General features: G+C 42.7%; 1 pseudogene; it reads left to right on the top strand.

The window, feature by feature from the left end:
• The first annotated feature begins 5,174 nt into the window (after positions 1-5,174).
• On the top strand, positions 5,175-5,274 carry LOC121466258 (annotated as a pseudogene).
• Positions 5,275-10,902: the final 5,628 nt, after the last annotated feature.

Below are 10,902 nucleotides of genomic sequence, written 5' to 3' on the forward strand. Positions count from 1 at the left end.
AATTTTGTTTAGAAAACAAGAAAGAGAGGATATAGATATGATAAGATAAAATGGTAGGTTATTGAATCTACTTTTAAAACCCAACTACTAGTTTTAAATGTTTTAGACTGGATTGGTCTTTTATATATTGTATTCAAATTTTGAATAATGATACAACTTTGAGATTAATTTTGTTAGAACATATTGTACATATATTTCTACTCTTGTTCAAGGTATTGTACCTGTATAACTCATTTAACAATATAATACAAATTTCTAGTCTTTGAAAGTTATTATTACCAACTGTTTAGGATAATAAGGAAATGCAGGTTAGTAATTAGTCACCTATTATAATGGAACTCATAGTCACATTAAGTATGTTTTCAAGGTGAAACAAAGATATATTTTAGACAGCCAGTTCATCTCCAAACACTTTCAGAGATCTATGTAATATAATATAGTATTTAACATGTTTTAATAACATAGGCTCATTTTTATGACAATGAGACATGTCTGGCAGCACTAATATATCTCAGAGAAGATAATTGGTATTGAAGAAACTATACATGGAATTTTTGTGTGGCAAAAGTAAGCTGCTGAGCTAGAAAACACCCTTTCCTTGACTGCTGGCAGTATGATGTCCTAATTGGACAAGCAGGGCACAAAAGAAAATAACTGACGGGGCTGGAGAGATGGCTCAGAGGCTAAGAGCCCCACCTGCTCTTCCAGAGGTCCTGAGTTCAATTCCCAGCAACCACATGGTGGCTTACAACCATCTGTTATGGGGTCTGGTGCCTTCTTCTGGCCTGCAGGCATACACATAGACAGAATATTGTATACATAATAAATAAATATTTTTAAAAAAGAAAATAACTGACAACATTGTCAAGACAGGGAGGGAAGCCCTTCATAATATCCGGCTTCACCGAAAGATCTGTGGGATATGCTACGCCTGGAGGCTGAAGACGGATGCCCCAACATTGCAGAGGAAGTTTGGGTGACTGTCCAGGAGGCCAGCTGTTTCTGTCATTATTCACATTTTTGTAAGTTGCCTGCTTGCACTTCCTGCTTGCTCAGTTAAAATTTCCTTTTTGTGTTTCTGAAGCAGTTGAAGATGAGATAGCCATAGTTATAGTTTACCAGACACAGAAAGCAAGGTATGATAGAAAGCAAATAAATTAGGTGCAAGCGGACTCACCAAGATAGGATAGATATGGAGTATTTTTTTCTAAATTTATCAAGTGCAAATGATCTAGACATTATTGAACTATTTATTGCCTGTCTATATTGAATATAGCCATTGAACCTACTGTATGTGTTCTTATACTAGTTATAGCCTTTCCTTTTTTTATTTTAGACAAAAAGGGGAAATGTACTGATTCTTTCTTTCTTTCTTTCTTTTTTTTTTCTGAGACAGGATTTCTTTGTGTAGCCTTAGCTGTCCTGGAACTAGTTCTGTAGATCAGGCTTGCCTCAAATTTACAGAGATTCACTTGCCTCTGTCTCCTGAGTGCTGGATTTTAAAATGTGCACCATAGCCAAGCTGAACAGGCCTATCACCACCAGAATAACTCAGATCAACCTTTTAAACTCTACTCTGCACCCTTCTGTTGTGGGTATGTTGGTCACAGTCTGACACTCCCAAGACTAGCAGTAAAGTTTACTGTAAATCAGAGCTGACCAAAATTAGCCAGAGAGGTTTTGGAAGACCAAGAGAATACAGAGAGACACAGGATGTAATAGAAAGGAATTTAGAAAGATTCTTAGCCCTTTCGGGTCGAGGAAGGGGAGAACTGTTTCTCTGATCAATCAGGTTCTTACCCCATATTTGACTCCTGAGTTTTTATTGATAAATAATAATTGTACAAATGCTTCACCTGGTGCCCAATGTGGGGCAAGGGATCATGAGGCAGCTGTTCATCTCTGGCTTTGCAGCTGTTGGAGTCACTACCACGGCTGGCTTTCCCTCCCTTCCTCCAGGTCCTCTGTGAGAGTCTGGGTTTCTCTCATTGCAGTATCTCAATAGTAGCCTCCAACTGCCGTCCATCCACAGTCCCAAGTGCCACAGGTGGCTGGGCCCCAAATGCTGCCAAATGCTGCCACCCCAGCTGGCTCTGCCCTTCAGGCAGCTCTGAGCCCTTGCTTCCCGCCACGTGGGCTTCTTCTGCATGTCCCCATGTCTCTAAGCTGCAGACTGCTTGCTCCCTCTCCCCATAGGCTGCAGGCTTCCCCTGGACCCTTTCCGCAGGTCATTGCCATGCCAGGTTGGCTGCCTCAACACTGCTTCCACTGCTGCTGCCTCTGCCACACACTCTCAGATCCCAGCTACATGTGAGCAGTGGCAGTATTCCCCGCCAGGCCATGCACTGCCCATATTCTCTGCCCAGCCATGCAGCACAGTTACATCTAGCCTCACGCTTCACTGTTATCATCAGCAGATCTGGTGAGATGTCTGGGAATTCTGAAAAGAAGAATTGGTTTTTAAAAAAAAGAGTTTTTACCCACGTTAAAAATGAGGAACAATATTAGGATGCAGGGAGTTAGGTCTCTGTATGGTTCCACAATGGATGGTTTGAAAATGGAAAAATTAAATGAAGGGATAATAGACTTAGCTGGGATTGACATAATGTCCATTATAATCACTATTGGTTTGGTAATTCGTGTGTTATCCTTTAAAAGTGGTTTGACATCTGTGCCAAATATGAAAAATTGACTGAGAAGATATAAGCCTTAGAAATACCTAATAATGAAACTAAGATAAATACTCACACAGAGACAGAGGAGTTTAGAGCAGAACCTACCTTACTATTGCATTATGAAACTGAAGAGGAGTGGCCCAACCTTAATTTATTCAGTTACCATTCAGCAATGACCACTAGATGATATACACCCCCAAGGTTATACAGGAATTTACTGGGACCCTGTAGAAATATTAGATTTGAAGAAACTTGAAGAAGCAGTGGTTTCATATGACATTCATTCACCTTTTGTGAAGCAGATGTTACATTCATGGGCAATTCAGAACAGCTTTATTCCATAAGACTGGAAAGATTTAGTTATAACAATATTAGAAGCTGGTCCTCAGTTACAATGGAAAACATGGTGGAGGGAGGAAGGTAAGGTTATAGAACAATGAGGTGGGGCTAGAGGTGTGTAAATTTCCCAGGATTAGCTTCTCAGTGAAGGTCAGAATGCTGACTTACAAAGACAGCTTAGATTTGATGGTCACACCTTGTCCCTATGCAGTATAACAGCTTTGAATGCTTGGGATAGGGTTGAAAAACCAGGAAGGAGGACTAAATCATTAATAAAATTATACAAGGCTCAAAAAAAGTCTTCACTGTTTTGTTTTTTGGTTTTTTTTTTGTTTTCTTTTTTTGTTTTTTTTTTGTTTTTGTTTTTTTTTTTTTTTTACGAAGATTGACTTCAACTGTAAATAGAATGATGTCAGATCCCGAAATTAGTTCCAGGGAATCTGGCCCCCTTTCTTCTAACTAGGCACACACATGATACACATAAATACATATAGATAAAGTACTCATACATATGAGGTAAAATAAAATTAATATTTAAAGTATAAAAGAAGCTGGGCAGTCGTAGCTCACACCTTAATCCCAGCACTTGGGAGGCAGAGGCAGGTAGATCTCTGTGAGTTTGAGACCAATCTGATCTACAGAGCTAGTTCCAGGACAGATTCCAAAGCTACAGAGAAACCCTGTCTCAATAAAGAAAAAAAATTAAATATAAAAGAAATAGGCAGAGGACCCAGCTGTGGTGGTGCACACCTGTAGTCTCAGCACTTGTGATGCCAATGCAAGAGGATCAGGAGTTTGAGGACAAACTGGGGTACTTTGCAAATTCCAGGCCAGCCAGAGCTGTATAACATGACCCCATCTCAATAAACAAACAAATAAATAAAGCTACAAACAAACAAAACAAAACAAAGCCAAGGGGGCTGGAAAGATGACTCAGTGACTAAAAATACTTGCTGTCCTTTCCAGAAGATCCAGGTTTCGTTCCCACATCAAGAAGAGCACAATTGGCCGGGCGGTGGTGGCGCACGTCTTTAATCCCAGCACTCGGGAGGCAGAGGCAGGCGGATCTCTGTGAGTTCGAGACCAGCCTGGTCTACAAGAGCTAGTTCCAGGACAGGCTCCAAAACCACAGAGAAACCCTGTCTCGAAAAACCAAAAAAAAAAAAAAAAAAAAAAAAAAAAAAGAAGAGCACAATTACCTGTAACTCCAGTTTTGGGGATTTGAGGCCCCCTTCTGGCCCCCATGGCACTGCATGAATACACCTATATACACTTAGGTACAGACATGCACATAAAATAAAATAGTTTTTAACAAAATAAGAGAAGATTTGAGTGGACGTTACTCCAAAAAAGATGTATGTGCTACTTCAATATCCAGAAAGTTGAATCCATAATGGTTCTCGTTTTCTTTTCTTTTTTTTTCTTTCTTTCTTTCTATCTTTCTTTTTTTTTTTTGAGACAGGGTGTTTCTCTGTGTACCCTGACTGTCCTGGAACATGCTCTGTAGACCAGGCTAGTCTTGAACTCAGAGTTCCACCTGCCTCTGCCTCTCAAGTGCTGGGATTAAAGGCATGCACCACTGCCATGCATTCTTTTGTAATTCTATTGACCACCAGTGCAATAAGAATTAGACATGACTAACCACTAAATATATTTTTGCATTGACCCACTTAGAAAAAGTAACCTTTGTTTTACTATATAGTTTTATTTACTGTGTAAACTGTATTGCTATACATAAAGTATGGCTTCATTTTTTTTTTTAAAAAAAAAGAGCACTCATAGTTAAGGAAAAGATGTATAAATAGCATAACAGCATCAGATCCCAGAGGAAGTGCAAAGCAGAACCTCAGTGAAATCCAGTTCCTACCTCCTGGGGTGGCTGTCAAGAGAAGGCCAATGATGGCAGCTACACGGAGGAATTGAAACTGTTACACAATGCTGGTGGGCAGGAGAAATGCTGCCCTTTGGAGCACAATTAAATACAAGGAAATAACTCTGCAATTCCACTTCCAAGAGAAATTATAGACATTTAGACAAGAAATGTAGCCGTTTCGTGTGTAGTGGTTGAAACCAAAAGAATCCAGTCCGCTGGTAAGAGCATAAGTGAACTGTGTTACAGCTGTACCTGCAGTACTACTGCCTGGTGAAAAGCAGCAAGCTGTGCTCACGTTGGCAGCACACTAAAATTGGAACAATGCAAAGATTAGCTTGGCTCCTGTGCAAGGATGACACTCAAATCTGTGAAGTAGTCCATATGTTTTTTAAATTGTACTGATATATTTAACATACACACAGAGAGATACCTAAAATGTCCTAAAGTAGACATTCATGTAAATGTAACTACAGTTGCAGAATGCAAACATTTTGGAAAGAGCATTGATTGTGTCATAGCTCATTCATTTGCAGTGGATCTTTCTTCCTTTTCCCTCAAGTTTGGAAATGGATATGCTAAGTTGGGGCTTTGCTTGAATTCTGTACTGGGTCCTCAAACGACTGATGTGAATGTAGCTTTTGACCCTGTGTGAAGGAGCAGTCACACCCCCAAAACAGAATAGGAAAAAATATCTAGAACAATTTCAAGTTTTATCTTTTTGTATATGAACAGAAATACATAAAGATAAGGAAGAGTAAGCTGCAGCCCGTGTGCTGCATGCACTGACTCCAGAATACTTGCACTGGATGAAAGAAAGGGCGCTTTAAAAAGGATATGATCCATGACTTCATAGGTGGAAAGTCTAGAAAATGCGACCTTCTGCTCCTCCAGCCTCCACCTCCCAAGTGCTGGAATTCGAGGTATGTGCTACCACACCTGGTTTTTGCAGGGCTTGGGCTGGAACCCAGAACACTAGGCAAAAACTCTACCAACTGATCTCCCCAGCCCACAGACAGAGTCTTTTTAAAAGAAAAGTCTGGAATATTAGCACCTCTAATAGCACCAACTTTCTGTTCCTTTGTGCTTCCAGTCTTTATGTGTGTTTCTGTGTTTGTCACTGCACGCCAGGGTATTCAGCCTTTTCTGCTTGTAGCTTTGAAATTATCCTCCATCAGGATTTTCCAGGGCTTATTCTGGGATCAGCTTTTACATTAAAGATTAAAATGCAGACAGGAAAACTGTGCAAACCTTAAATGTACAGCTCCGTGAACTGCAAAATGAATGCAAACCAGAAGTCTTTGTTTTGAAAACAAGGAACTCAAGGGCCACAGGACTGACTGGATTGACGTGTGTGACAAAGGCAGACACAGCTGGACACCAGTTAAGGCACCAAGATAGACTGTATTCTATGGCTGCCAAGGGCAGAGAAAGAGCTGAGTTCCATAGGATGTGGGCAGAGGTGATGGGGTGGGAGAAGAGAGAGTGGGAGGGCTGAGTCAGGAGCATGGAAAATCATTAGAAGCAAAAGGTCTTTGCTCCACGTGAATTCCATCCAGTTTGCTAACTGGCACTTATGCCTCAAGTGAGCTCCTACTCTCCCCATACTCTGGCCCCACCAAGACTGGGAAACAGGGGACAGGGACTCTATCTTCAGGTGGTAGCTGGAACAAACAGTGACCCTTTTTGGAAACTGAGTTTTCTTAGCCAGGTATTTTGAAGAAAAGTAGAGTCATTCCAGCAATTAAACCTTGAACTGTAGAAAATGTGTGTTTGTTCAAGTGTCTGAGGGTGAAGGCTGAGGCCCAGGAAAGCAGAAGTCTGAGAGGAGCCTGCCTAGAGTTTGGTCAATGAGTGAACCTTTGTGCACAAGTAACCCACAGATTGTAGGACTTTCAGAATTGTTCCTGAAGCAGGAAGAGGTCAAAGGACAATTTGTAGGAGTAAGTTCTCTCCTTTGACCATGTCAACAGGTCCAGGTTGTGGTTGCAAGATTTTTTAGACTTGGGTGCAGGGATCTCCATCCTCTGTGTCATCTCAGCCACCCTCCAACATAAATCTTAGCACACAACATAAACTCATTTGCTTCATCATTTGGCAGGTTCTCAGAGGAGCTGGACAAGGACACTGTGTAATGGTCTGCTCTGTCCCTTTAAGAGACAAGCCAGGCTCACTCCCTTCTCTGTCCACTTCTTCTCCCCTTTTCCTCTTTCCTCCCCATAACCCACTAAAATAAATATCCATCCTCACTCTGCATGGTGTGCTTATCAGTCTGTCTCTTACCCATCCTGTGGCTTCCTGCCCAGAACCAGCTGCCTTTGGAAACCTGTGGTGTGGTCTCATGGTGTGCGCATCCATCTGTCTCTCTCTCCTCGTGGGACTGGCTGCCCCATGGAGGTCTCTCACCCACCACACAGCTCCCTGCCTGGGACTCTGGCCCGCTGGAGCCACTCTGGGGAACTGTGCAGTCCTTGCCTGTGATTGGCTGCTCTTGGGACTCGCTGCCTGCTGCCTGCTGCCACTTCGGAGACCTGCAGCGTGATCTTGGGATCTGCAGCATGGCCTGCTGTGGTCTCGTGGCCTGCTGCCCATTGCTGCCACTCAGGGACCTGTAGTGTTTCTGCCATTGCATTCCTCGGGGGAATCTGCAGCATTTTACTTAAACCACTACAGACTGGCTGGACCCTGATTCTTCCATTTGATGTCTGGCTTTGGTTTCCTGACTTACAGAGGAGATGATGCCTGCTGTTAAATCAGTAATGAGTAGAAGTCACCCAGTGCACGGTAGCACTCTATTTACAGCGAGGTCTTCTCACCAAAGGTATGAATGGCCTAGTCTTCTTCTGGCTTGAATTCCATTATCCAGACCCATAAAAAGATTCTTTCAAGTTAAAAGTCAAGATCTGAAAATGAAAAACTTCAGCAGCAATTCTATAAAAAGTAGGTTTTTTGTTTTGTTTTTTTTGTTTTTGTTTTTTTTTTTTTTGGACAGGGTCGCATGCATTCCAGGCTAGCCTTAGATTCACTATGTATCTAGGAATAGCCTTGCATAGCCTCTCTGATCTAGCCATCTCTGCTTCCCAAGTGCTAGCATTGCAGACTTGTGCCACCACACCCGGTTTCTGTGGTGCTGGGTAGCAAGCTGTATCTTCATGAACACTAGGCCCGTAGACTACCATCTGAACTACACCCGAGGCCTTAAAAGTGCATTCTAGAACTCATTCATATAGAGTTTTCTTTGTACGTGTGCATAGATGTGTTTGTGTGTACATGCTTGCATGTGTATGTACATGGGGAGGCTGGAGGACAACCTCTGGTAGCATCCTCAGGAACACCATCCACCTCCTTTGAGACAGCATCTCTCATTGGCCGAGAGCAGTTCACCCAAGACAGGACGTCCAATGAGTCCCAGGGATCCTCTTGTCTTTACCTTTCTAGCACTGGAATAGAATTGTGAGAAACAGAGGATATAACACCGGTGTTGAGGCTAGAGAGATAAGTCAGCAGCTAAGATCACTACTTATTCCTCCATAGTACCAGGGTTCAAGTCCTACTACCCATATGATGGCTCACAATTGTCCGCAACTCTAGTTCCAGGGGATCTGATACCCTTGTCTGGCCTTTGAAGGCACTGCACACAGGTGATGAAGAGAAATACATGCAGGGGAACCACTCATCCACAAAAAATGAGTAAATCTTAAAAAATTAATAATCTCAGTGTCACACAAAGACACACAAACAAAGCAAAGAGTAGCTCGGCTAGGCAATTCACTTTGCAAAAAGGGTATGCCTGAACCCAAACTGGCTAGTCATACATACCAAGGCCAACATGGCTCCTGTCTTTTATCTCTGATGTAGATGTTGACTGCATCTAATCCATACAAAGCCGGAAGGGAGGGTTCAGGAAATGAGTCCTTGTTTGACTGATTACATTTGACAAACAAATCAAAAACTCTTTTCTCAGAGGAGCACACGCTATCTAGCCGAGGTGAGGGCTAGGAATTGAACTTAGGTCTTTAAGCTGTACCAAGCCATTCCCCAAAACCCTCACACAGACTTTTCCATAATATTGTTGAAGTTTACCATGTGCCAGTCACTGAAAGTAAGCCTCAGCTGGCAAGGAACTCACAAATCACTGGCAGATAGATCTCCAAGTCAAAGCCAAAAAGTTAAGAGAATCTGTAACCCAGGTCTGAGGGCTGCAATACAGTGTGATATCTGGAAGAAAGCAACATTGGGGGGGGGGGAGGGAATGAACATTCCAGGAAGAAGGACAACGCTGTGCTCAGGATTGCAGGCATTGTCTTCTATTTTCAGAGAACTGAGGTAAAATTGCAGACAAGAGGTGGGAGGCACAAGGTGGGAAGGAAGGGGCCTGAACCCTTCATACCAGGCACATCCTTAGCTGCAAATTCAAATACAGTTTTATAATAGAAAATAAATTATTAACACATAACAAGTGGAGCTGTTTATTTATCCCTCACATGAGAGGGAAAGGGGAGTGTTTTTAGCTACATAGATGCAATGGAGACATGCATTAGGACTTTTACTCTTTAGGCACCCCCAGAAGCTGGCAAACACTGCAGGGAACAGGCCTGGGCATAGAAGGGCAGCCATGCCATCCCAGTGGACCCAGGCCATGTTATACTTGCTGCATCTGCCTCCACTGGCACTGCTGGGAAGCCACGGGTCTTAGCAATACACCCCCAGCTTCCCAAAGCCCACGCCTCTGCTAAGAAAAGCCTACTTTAAACTTTCTGACAAGAGAGGAAGGCTGAGGATGTAAATTTCTGGGTCACCACCTACCCACTCTGTAGATTTGGGCAAATCCCTTAAATCTCCTTTTACTCCAGTGTCCTCATGTGTCTGATGGCAATGACAACACAAGCAACCTCCAGCGTGGTGATGCTGCATAACGGGGTGATGGGTCGTGTGCTCAAAGTTGTGTGTGGTACAGAATGAGCACTGTGTGGTTGCTAGCATGATTGTCACCGAGCAGGATGTCAAGTCAAGATACAAAATTCTCCTAGAAGAGAAACAGGAGAGACGGCTCAGAGGTTAAGAGTGCAGGCTGTTCTTCCAGAGGTCTTTAGTTCAATTCCCAGCAACCACATGATGGCTCAAACCATTTATAAAGAGATCTGGCATTCTCTTCTGGCCTGCAGGCATATATGCAGGCAGAACACTGTATACATAATAAGTAAATATATCTTTAAAAAGTGATGAAAACCCATTACACTTTTTTTCTATTTTCATGTGGTATATGCATGTGTGTGTGCAAATTTGCATTTCTGTGTGGGGAGCATGTCAAAGTCCCAGATTATGATGGGAATTATCTTTAATTGCTCATCTAATTTATTGGTTTAGGCTGGGTTTCTTAAACTTAGACCTTGCCAATTCCAGGTAGGCATCATGCCCACTGGGTATTTTTACCTGGATTCTGGGGATTTGAATTCCAGTTCTCAAGTTTGTGTGTCAAGTGTTTTAACCACTGGGCATCTCGGTGATACCCAGGAGTTAGTATTATTAAGGTGTGCATAAGGCGGCGGCAAGAGGGTGTTGATGGGGACCTGGACAGGAAACTTGTCTAAGGATTCACGTGTTTGAGGAGGGAAGAATCAAGGAAAAAAACGAAGTGGGGAGGAGGAGAAAATAAGGAAAAGAAACAGAGTTTAGAGGGAGAGAGAGAAAATTAAAGGGGGAAGAAAGAAGAGAGGAAAAGAAATAGAACTAAAGTAAGTGAAGGCGATAAAGAAAAGAAAGGGTATAGGGAAGAATGAAGGAGGCAAGAGCGAAAGACGACAAGAAAAAAGAAGGGGGGAGAGAAGAAATAAGGGAAGGAAAGAAATAGGGAGGAAAGAGAGTAGATAAAAGAAGGAACAAGACGTGAAAGACAGGACGATGGGAGAAGAAAGAGATAAAGGGAGAGGAGGAACCAGTGAAGATAAGCAGCCAGAAGGCAGAAAGGAGGCCAGGATCAGACGCTCGATGTGCTCGTCGCTCGCTCACATTCAGGAA

This window comes from Microtus oregoni, unplaced genomic scaffold, assembly GCF_018167655.1.
Source record: "Microtus oregoni isolate MIOR12 unplaced genomic scaffold, Mior012 000032F_ref0000030, whole genome shotgun sequence".
In the NCBI taxonomy this organism is placed as follows: Eukaryota; Metazoa; Chordata; class Mammalia; order Rodentia; family Cricetidae; genus Microtus; species Microtus oregoni.